Below are 10854 nucleotides of genomic sequence, written 5' to 3'. Positions count from 1 at the left end.
ACCTGGGCTGCAAAGAAAAGCCATTTAGACAATTTTTTTATCCTCCTGAGGATATTTTTCCACTGATTTTCCGATAGAGTGGGAGGTGGGGAGAGAAAGGAGGGGGAGAGAGAGAGAAAGACGTTGATATGAGAGAGAGACATGGATTGGTTGCTTCCCACATGACCCCGACCAGGGCCTGGGATTCAACTGCAAACAAGGTACATGCCCTTGACCGGAATCGAACCCGAGACCCTCTCTCGGGCTGTCACTCCAACCACCGAGCCGAACCGGCCAGGGCCGTTTAGACAACTTCTATAGTTGTGCGACTTCAGAGTCTTTATCCAGGTCATTCCAGAAAACGGCATTCAGACACTGAGATCGAAAGCAAACTGGCAAATACTAATGTGTCTGAAATTTACGAGAGCCCTTTGGCCAGGGAGCGCCTAGTTCCGTCTCCAGGCTGAGTTCTCGACGACCCAGGACCCGATGAGGGACACGTAGGAAACAGCCGGAAGCCCACTGGAATCGTGTCTGCTAAGTGTCCCCAGACGGCAGCCCCAGTATGCACTGAACAGAGGCGTCCCGCGACACGATTTCATATTCTGCAGAAGTAAATCAACTCCCACCATCTGAAATGTCTCCCTTTGAAAGCAGCAAACATGATTTGTATGTTAACTTAACTTTAATTTCCTGTGCAGTTTATACCCAAAGCAGACACCCATAAAGCACGAAGTAAAAACTTTCAACCATTATTAAAAGGAGAACACTCACCAACCTGAATGACATTGGAACTCAACCAAAGGGTTACAGCGAGCCCACTTAGGCAAAAGTCATGGGGCTCGAGATTCCTAAGAAGGGCATTTCAACTTCTAAGTCACAGGTGATTGTATCAAGAGCACCATGCCAAATCTTCTCCTTTCTTTTCTTTTTCCTATGGAAAAAAACATGGATTCTTTGTGAACAGGTGTGCGAGAAACATACGATATTTTCACCATAGTGTCACCGCTCAGTGGAAATATGTTAAGTAAACATGCCTAGTGAGAGAAAGCATCTACCGTGAGCTCTTTTTATCAAATCCTCTCTCTAAGGATTCCCATTGCTTCTTCCTTTGAATTCTCTCAACGAGGCCGCTCATGGAGCAGATACTCCAGGGTTCGGCTTCGTGCAGAGATGTCCTTGTGTTAGAGGAAAATGTTGTGGCGTGTTCTTCGCTCAGCACAAACCGTGTCAGAGAACGTGGGAGATTCTTCGTCCAAGTTCCTTCCCCCTGACCGTACGGTCGTCAGTAGTGGCGTTTGTCTCTCTCCGGCTCTTGCTTCCAGAGTATAATCCCACAGTTTCTCTGTCCCAGCTGGCTCTCCTCGGGGGTCCATTTTTCTCCTAGTTCTTCTAGTTCTGCGTGGTGTCCGATGGGACCCAGACTCCCCTGGGAGTTCAGCGGCCACGTTGGAGAATATTTTCATTTTGCTGCAATACGTTGTCAGGCGCTTAGCACTGATCCCATTTCCCAGAGGGCTTGCGCCGTGCTAAAGGGAGATGTCAGGGTGAGGGAAGGGGTGTCAGGACGCGCACAGTCTGAAGTACAGGTTCGTATCCGGCCTGCAGGAGGGAATGCAGCGCAGTGAGCTCCCCGAGTGTCCCCCATCCACTTCCACGCTGGGTCTCCCGTAACCTCCTCCTGACGCTGCCGTGGTCTGTGCAGCAGCCGGAGCTCCGGCATGTCTAGTGTAACAAAAGAAAACACACAGCGTTTCAGGATTCAGAAAAATAACCTGTCTGTTCGATAGGGCAGTCTATTTTATTGTCACATGCTCAATCTTGCATGCTTATTGACTAATTTGGAATCACCACGGACTCACCTGTGGACAGATTAGTGCCATAGTATTCATTGAGAACAGCTGTCTTGCATTTCCGGAAATCATCTACCACAGTGACTCTCCTGAATATTGCTTTTAGCTGTGTTTTGTAACATAGAAGCGCTGTGGGGTCTGTTTATTAGCAAATTGCCTACGTGTTCAGATACAGACTCATCTATTCCAAAATGTTATAATGAAACTAGTTTCTGACTTAGAATTAAAAGCTTAGGATTAAAAAGTAGTCCTATAGATTAATTTTATGACTTTTTAGTATGGCATTAGCTATAACTCTCAAATATGAAATGGGACCTAATACCAGTATGTGATATATATGTTGATGTTTTCTGTGTACAAACACCTTTTCTTCACGTGTAACAGTGTATACACAGTAAACTTGTTTCTGTAAGTACCTGTATTTTGTGCCCCTCTGGGTAGGTAGGTTTAAAAGCACTTGTTAAAACGCCACAAGCATGAGTGTGATTGTATGTGCACTGTATATATGTGTATATGTATGGGTGTAAATATTTATGTCTATGCGTGCTTTGTATGTGTGGGTATGAACCTATTTTTGTAGACTGTGCTCATGCAAGAGGTAGCCTCAGAGCATCTGCTATAATACGTGATAACAGTGGTCCATTTCTCATAGAGTGTGTGAGGTATACAAAATTTTCTCCAGACTGTATTCACTCTGAGAGGCACCAAGCTAAGAGTTAGCATGACGACATGGTAGAATAATATCCACAGGCATTTGTATCGAAGTCCACAGCACACTGTCTAAGAAGAAACAACTTTTCCCGATGTAGCTCAATCAGAAGTGTAAGATCTGGAAGGTTTCCTTTAAGATCTCTAACTCTCCTTGGATTGCTCAGCAGAGTTGAATCTCAAAACACTAAATTGGTCTACATAGCCATCTTTTCTGTCCAGAAAAGGTTAGAAAATAACGCGGAGAGATACAGCAATACAGAAAGAGCAGCAGCACTGAGCGTGAATTGGCTAAAACCGCAGAGAAGTTTCTTAATGCCTTGGAGGTGGGTCATCCATCCCCTCTTTCCAAATTTTTAATTTGGAAAACAATGTAATTCTTTGACATCGGCAGGCATCTCCCTAACACTGAGACTAAAGCCTGCACAGCTGGTCTGTATTCATGGAACTCAGTGAGAGATGATAATGTGTAGGACTCAAGCCATGAGTTTTGTATCATTTCACCAAGAAGACCGCTAGCCGCCCGCTCAGAGCCCAATGCGAGGGAAGGGAGACAGTTGCAGAGAAACGGTTGTTAGTTCACTCGATCACTCAGTCTTTTCTTAAAAGCTCACACATGTCTTCGAGATCATCTGAAATCATCCTGTCTTGTTGGTGTGTTTAACATGATGTGGTGCTCTGTCTCGTGAGCTCTAAGACTATTTTGAAGCATACGTAGTCTAAGCTTTGCTCTTGGTCCATATGTGAGTGTGAGAACGAGAGAGAAGCTCAGGACAGGTTCTTGTTTGTCTTAAGACCTGTTGATGCTGGTGTGTTGGTGAGACTTCTCACCTCTAGTCTGAGCTTCGCGCAGGGCCCAGGTCAACGCATTCTTTTCTTTCATTTTTACCCTTGTGTTTCTCCAGCTTTGCTCCTTGTGTAATATTTTCAAAATTAGGATAAAAATGACTCTGTCTAGCCTCTTGCATTGTCTGCTGCCAATTGGATAAAAAGTATTCAACCAGAAACACCGGCCTGATCGGTGTCTGATTTCATGGGTACAGCTTGCTTGTCTCCGTGTCTGTTCACTCCCTTTTTTAAAACTCAAATTCCTCTGTCGCCTTTTTATGGAGAAGCAGAGGGCCGAAGCAAAGCCTTGTCCTCGTTGCTGAGTCTTTGATTAACTGGAGCCAGAATGCGTTTCTGCTCGCGGCACTCGGGGGTTTCTCAGTGCGGACGCACGGATGGACTCTGTCGATGGGATCTTTGGAGTCCGCTCCTAAAGCCTGTGTCTTTCTTGAAGGTCACATGTACCTACTGTGACAATGTGAAGCTGTGTTTCTGAACCTGAAATAAATGATGCCATTCGAAGGATTCCCCCTTCCTCATGTCTGTATGTATCTGAGTCATTTCTATGCCTGTCAGTAAAGATCTGAGACTTGTACATACTTACACCTCTCGTGGTGGAACCGGCCCAATGTCACCAGCGCGGACAGTGATGAGGTTTGGCCTTACTGCCATCAACCTGGGGAAGAATGAGATTTTTAAAGCAAAGGCCAGAGAGTTGGGGACATTTCATTCCTGATTGGAAGTCACTGTTGGACTAGGTTGGAGAAGGACCCAAACCTTAGACAGCTAGAGGGTGGGATGGGACCCCTCCCAAGAGGCACGGTGACATTTTGTTCGGGAACAGGAAGGAAGCGTTTGTGAAAACCCTGGGGAGCAGAGGGAGGAAGACTACTTTGCCCAAATGTTAGGTCCACGGAAGGCATTTCTCACAGAAACTGCTGAGCTCCTGAGGCAATAGTCAGCGCCCACTGTTCACGCCCTGGGGACTGAAGGGAGAGGTTACCCCTTCCCACTTCCCACTAAGACAGTGGGAGGGTGTCCGGTGGTCACGCACGCCCTTGCCCTACCCGTGTTCCCAGAGAATAAAGACTCCTCAGGAAGGGTTTTGAGAAGCAGTCCCTTGCCAACGTGCGCGTCCCAGATTGCCGTGGGAGAGCAGAGGCGAGCAGGGGTGGGGGAGAGGAACGTGGGGTCACTTCTCTGATTCGGGGCGCTCACGGTGAAAAGGCGAACCTGGAAGTCTGCTGGCTGCCGTCATTTCTCTTCCCTCGACATGTCCCAGGCTGGAGCCGCCACTGTCTTCCAAGGAGGCTCCTTCCTGGAGCGGCCGCCGGACGAGCCTCGAGCTGTCACCGTGTGGACTGCGTGCAGGGGGTGTGTCACCCCGTCACCTGCGGGCTGTGTGCAGGGGGTGTGTCACCCCGTCACCTGCGGGCTGTGTGCGGTGGGTGTATCACCCCGTCACCTGCGGACTGCGTGCAGGGGGTGTGTCACCAAGTCACCTACGGGCTGCGTGCGGTGGGTGTATCACCCTGTCACCTGCAGGTTGTGTGCGGTGGGTGTGTCACCCTGTCACCTGCAGGCTGCGTGCGGTGGGTATGTCACCGCACGATGCTCCACTCCGAAGTCTCTGGTGGGAATCACCCAAACCCAAGGCCCTTATTGTAACTACGCGACACATTTTCACTGCCAGTCCTAAAATACTCCTGGCACCGGTGTAAACGTCCGCTCGATTAGGTTTCCAGATCCCTGTCTTCCTGCGGGGCTCGGAGTGGCAGGCTGAGCCCCAGCCGGGGTGGGCGACATGCGGGGGAGCCCTCCTGCCCGCACAGCGCCCCTGCCACCGCGGTCACCGACCGTCTGTGCCCCTTCACCCTGCGGAGCCTAACGAGCAGAATCTCGCAGGAGATGTTGCTGCAGGTTCCCAGAGCGCATTCCATGAGATTTCAGTGCGTTTCTCACACACGCGCACGCGCACACGCACACGCACACACTCACGCACGCATGCACGCGCCAAGGGTTCGTGGGTTAAGTGAAACGTTTCCTCCCGGGGGACCCAGCAGAAGCTGTCATTTCTCTCCCCTCGACGTGATTGCATCGGGAACCTCCAGGAGAGGTTAGTGTCTCCCGTGTCTCGGGCTCACCTGGCCACCACGCGTCGCTCACGGAGCATGTCACAGGACAGGCGTCCCCAGAGGCACGCATTAGCAGACACTGTCTGCGGCTTTAGGCCAGAGGGAAAAGGCACCGGGTGTGACATCCCAGTGGTGGCTGTCCCCTGTGACAGGCCAGTCCTCCTGGAGCCCTGGTGCTTGGTCACAGGAGCGTCTGCCCCACCCCCTCCCCAGCAGGGAGGTCACATGGGAACAGGTGGCGGGAAGGTACCTGCAGGGGGGCTTAGCCAGCCTGGGGAGGGTCCAGGTACGATTTGATCCTTCCTTTCCCCCCTCACCCTCCGAAAAGGGGCTCCTTTCACTAACCCATCACCCCCATTTCATCCGTGTGAAGGAAAGGACCCAGGCTGATTTCAAACGAAAGGGGGTCAGAGAAGAATCGAGAAGGACGCCCATCCGTTCGGCCTCTCTTGTCCCACTTTCCCCAGGCTCCAGGCTCCCCCGCCGCCCTGGGCTGTTCAGTTCTCTGAGCGATGGGCAGAGAGAGAAGCGGAGAAGGTTCTGCAAGACTGTGTCAAGGGAAAAACAAAGAGCTGAGGAAGCCCCCTCCGGGGACCTGGCCCCAGGGACGCCACCGAGGCCAGGCGGCCGCCCTGGGGTAGATCCGGGAGAAGGGGCGACTCCTCATCTCAGCAAATCTGAGTCTGTTCTGTATGAATTACGCCACGTTCTATACACAGCCGTTCCTGTCTCTTCACCTTCCTGCCCGGGCTGAGCAGTTCTGGGAGGTGATTTATCAGAAAGCGAGAGAAGGTGTGAGCTAAAATCATCATCTCGATCGGGTAGATGTGCTCGTTGGTGACTGCTGCCACCATGAGCAGTTTTGAAACGTGGTCGCAGGCCCGTGTTCGAATTCAGCACGATGACTTCTACATTCGAGGCAGCGACAGCATGAGGTATCTTTGAAACTCTTTGTATAAAAATGCCCAGATGGCCTCAGGACTGGCCTTCGGGCACTTCAGCATGGCATAAGCAATAGAAAATTCTGGAAAAGGAATAGCAAACCCCGAATGCCGAGATCCATGACAGAACGGACTCTGAGCCGGGGGCGGTACCGGCCTCAACAATGCCTTTTGGGCACCGCGAGGAACGTGGGACCCAGGATAAGTGGAAAAGAACGTCGTCTGAGGGGATGCGACGTCGTCCCGAGGCCGGAAGCAAACGTCCTCGCTGTCGGTGAAATACACTCCGAGACGTGGAGTCTCTGGTCCTGAGTCCAGGTTGGAACACCGGACTGTCCAGCAGAAAAGGACCTTGGCAGATGCAGACAGAATGTCCCTTCAGCACCGGGGACACCTGCCAGCTGGTTGGTTTAATGGCTCACCTTCCCACCCTGCTGAGGTCATTAATGGGTCCCAAAGCCCTGTCAGAACTCAGAAATAGTCTGTCTGTGGGCAGGTAACCAATCTCACTGAGCCTGCCTGGACCTTAATTCCACTTGCTTCACGAAAACACACGGGATGCCCATTACCTGGATCCCAGCACCCAAGGTTCATTCGCAGGCCCCCGCCCTCCGCACATGAAAGGTTAGGCTCCCATAGTAAGTTCTCCACCGATCACTTGTGTGGACGGGAGGCCTCTTTCGTGCAGCCAGCTTAAACTGGACCAAAGGAAAGTTGGTCTTGGACTTGTGGGGAGGTGAGATCATCTTCTTTAGCACTGCTCAGAAATAGCCCCGTCCTTTTGGCTCCTTAACATCTCAGAAAAGATGAAAACGACGTTTGTTTTTGTTTTTGTTTTTTTTGTAGACTTCATTGCTCCACTCACTGAAGGGTTACAAGAGTAAGGTGGAAGTGAGTATGTTGTTGACCACGTAGCCCCAAAGACGTGCCCCCAGGGGAGGGCCCCCGAGCTCGCCCACGGCTCGGGGCTTGCGGTAACGATGTCTGTTCCTGATCTGGTTAGAAAGAGGAAACAGAAGGACACATTCTGCCGGGGGCCAGCGGGGAGGCCTCGCCTGACCTGCTGTCCTGCTGCTCACAGCGTGGGGGGCGCTGGAGACGTCACTGGACCCTCTCTAGTGGCGGAACATCCAGAGACGCTGATGTCCAAACGAAGCCCAGCCCTGGAAGCTTGTCGCAAAACCGTGGGCCCGACAAGACACGAGCCAGGCTAGGGTCCTCACATCTCACTGACCCTGGGCCCCGTTCAGAACCGATCAGAACGCCGGGCACCCGGCTTCGCGACAGAGGGAAATCCTACAGAACCCTGGGGTCACTGTGGACCAGGTCTCACCTTGTAGTCTCCCGGGGCCCAGAAAGGCTGTCCCATCAGGATATCCACCCGGAGCAAATCCTCATCTACAAATCCTTTGCTCCAACCCTGACATCTTCTGCATTGTGATCACGTAGCTCATTTGCTCTCTTGACACCTTCCCATGACCCTCATCTTGAAAAATGCCACCTGTCATATTTCTGTATCAACTCCCTCTCCCCCTATGGAGATTTCACATTTATCAAAATATTTGGAAATAAGCGAATGTCCCAAAGTCAGGCTGGGAAACAAATACTCCACTTATAAAGGTGTTTGGCTCTGGTACTGTGCCCAGTGAGCGCACGGATTCCGCATTCCCTGCCACGAAGTAAGACTTGGGAGTGGACTCAGATGGCTCGTACCCAGCACACTGCTGAGAGAGCCAGAGAAAGTCCTGGGGACCGCTGACTGCCGCGTGGTGTTCTGCCGTGTCCACGCACGCCTGCATGCTTTTCTGGTCTGATTTGAATTTTACTTCTGTGGGGTAATTTTGCATGCTCTTATATGGATTTGTTTTATGAGTCAAACATTGCTTTCTTCCTCTGCATCTGTGTTTTTTTCTTTTTGTTATTTTGTTTTGTTTTGTTTTTACTAGGCGACCCCCTCCTGCCGTTCCGGGACGACCATCCTAACCCCCATCATCCATGTCCTTTCGTTTCCAAGCGCATGTCCCTCCATGTGCTTCACGGCCTTTCGTTTGCACTGTATGTCGTATGCACTTAAGGACTTTTATTTTTGATCCATGTCTATAATAAAAATAAAGTTTATTCTATATATAAAAAAGAGAAATGGGTCCTGTTTCTTTTTTTTTTCTAAAGAAAATCCAAATTAAAAGAAGAGTTTGTTTCAACTAAAACCAGGTAAGGTGAAAAATACATAATGTTCTCTTTTAAGGAGATTACATTGAAAAAAGATGGATTTTAAGTTCTTAAAGCATTGTGATTTAAGATGCTATTTGGTTTGAGGCCTGGCTGGTGTGGCTCACTGGACTGAGCATCGTCCCAGGCACCAAGAAGTCACCAGTTGGATACCCAGTCAGGGCACGTGCCCAGGTTGCGGGCTTGATCCCCAGTAGGGGGTGTGCAGGAGGCCGCTGATTAATGTTTCTCTCTCATAGATGTTTCTATCTCTCCCTCTCCCTTCCTCTCTCTGAAATCAATAAAAACATATTTTTAATAAAGATCCTGTGTGGTGTGAATAATAAGCTATCTGCGATCAAAATGTCTGTCCAATAAAAGTGTGAAAAGATGTAGGAAAACTCTGGGTGTCTAAAAAAGAAAACATCAATTTCAACCTGCCTCCAAGAATCCCATTAATAATTATTATCGCACAAAAACAGTTTGCTGTTTTTTGGGGTTTTTTTATCCTCACCCGAGGACATTTTTTTTTTGGTTTTTGTTCAGATAGAGTGGGAGGGAGAGGGAGGAAGAGAGAGAGAGAGAAAAAAAAAACATCGACGTGAAAGGGACACATCAAGTGGTTGCCACCCACACGACCCAACCAGGGCCGACCGAGGTACGTGCCCTTAGCAGGAACTGAACCCGGGTCTCTCTGGACCGCAGGCTGACGCTCTAATGGCTGAGCCAAACCGGCCAGGGCAACAGTTTGCTGTTTTTATTCTTTTTCTGAATACTCCTGTAGGAGATAAAATATGTAAGTTCATGGAAGAAATGGTAGGTCCTAAACACGTAAGCCTGACACATTCTGTTTCAGCACATTTAGAGGGAAAATACCATTCAGAATAAAAGTCCAAGGCAAGGAAAGGTTGACCCCTTGAGAAGAAAGACTCTTCATGATGTCAGTCAAGTACTGGAAGAATTGAATCTATATGAGTTTTGGAAGGAAATAGATTTTTTTTATATATACCTTAATCCTCAAGTGGCAATCACAACACTGAAATCTTAAACTATTATTTAAAAAAAAAAAAAATACCCAAAGGTTTATCCAAATAAAATGTTTATTATTAAGGTAACAGACTCCACCACACCAAACCTGTGCTCTGAACCCTTCCCATAGGCTTGATTTACTGCAGAATTTCCTTTCTGAAGACTAGCACAGTCTAATCAGCACTCAGAAGTGTCTCCTATTGGGGGAGATCGCTGTTGAATGCACCTCCCTGCAGCACATGAATCAGAAAACGAGAGGACAGGGAGTCAAATACAATGTTTCGTCAGGACTGACGCTCCATTTCCTCTGCGTGCACCCCAGGCCAGCTCTGGCGGAGCCCATGCGGACCTAGGGGCAGGAACCCCAATTCAGAAGTGGGGACCCCTTACTGACAACGCTCTTTCTTTGCACCATAAAAAAAAAAATCTTTCTTAATGACTGTGCCCTCCACTCAAAACTGCAAAACCAGTTTATCCCTCCGGTCCAAATGTTCCCGTGACACCGATACATCAGCCGTGACCTGTGTCCCAGGCCCAGGGATGCGAGTTGGAAGCACTGGTGACTGAGAAGAGTCAAGGCCCCCAAGGCAGAGGGCGGTCAGCGGAAGCTCAAGCCCCACGGAGGCTGAGCGGACGCAGGCACCGAGGCGTGCAGCCCGCGCCCCTTCACCTGCAGCCCCGGGGCTGAGCGTGTCACCCATCTTTCACGGGGTGGGGTTCCCATCTGAGAGCCTTTGCGCCACACAGGGTCCGGGATGATTTCACACGACCTCCCCAAACCAAAACGGAAGTTCTCAAAGGGAAGGTGTTCGTCGGTTCACTTTGTTGTAGGTGTTTGGTACCTTTCCACTGCCTTCAACACGGGCTTATCATCACCTGCAGTGTGACACGGGTCGGAGGACTTCAAAACGTAAGTTGGCCAGTGAAGAGTAAGAAAGGAAAACGCGAGTCGTAGCAGAAGGAACCAACTCCTGGGCAGCTGTGCCCACCCCAGAAGGAAGTGTGGTCGCTTCCTCACTTAGGTGGGCACGGGAAGGGTGGGGAGGGGGCAGCCTGGAGCAAAGTGAGCATGTGAGGGCTGGTTCGTATTTATGTACTGTTTGTGGTGTTTCTGAGTTTCAGGATACCCCTGCCCGAGTTCCCTGCCCCCACCTGCTCCCTCAACATTCGCAA

This window comes from Molossus molossus, unplaced genomic scaffold, assembly GCF_014108415.1.
Source record: "Molossus molossus isolate mMolMol1 unplaced genomic scaffold, mMolMol1.p scaffold_m16_p_20, whole genome shotgun sequence".
Lineage (NCBI taxonomy): Eukaryota > Metazoa > Chordata > Mammalia > Chiroptera > Molossidae > Molossus > Molossus molossus.
Note: the sequence above shows the minus strand (reverse complement) of the source record.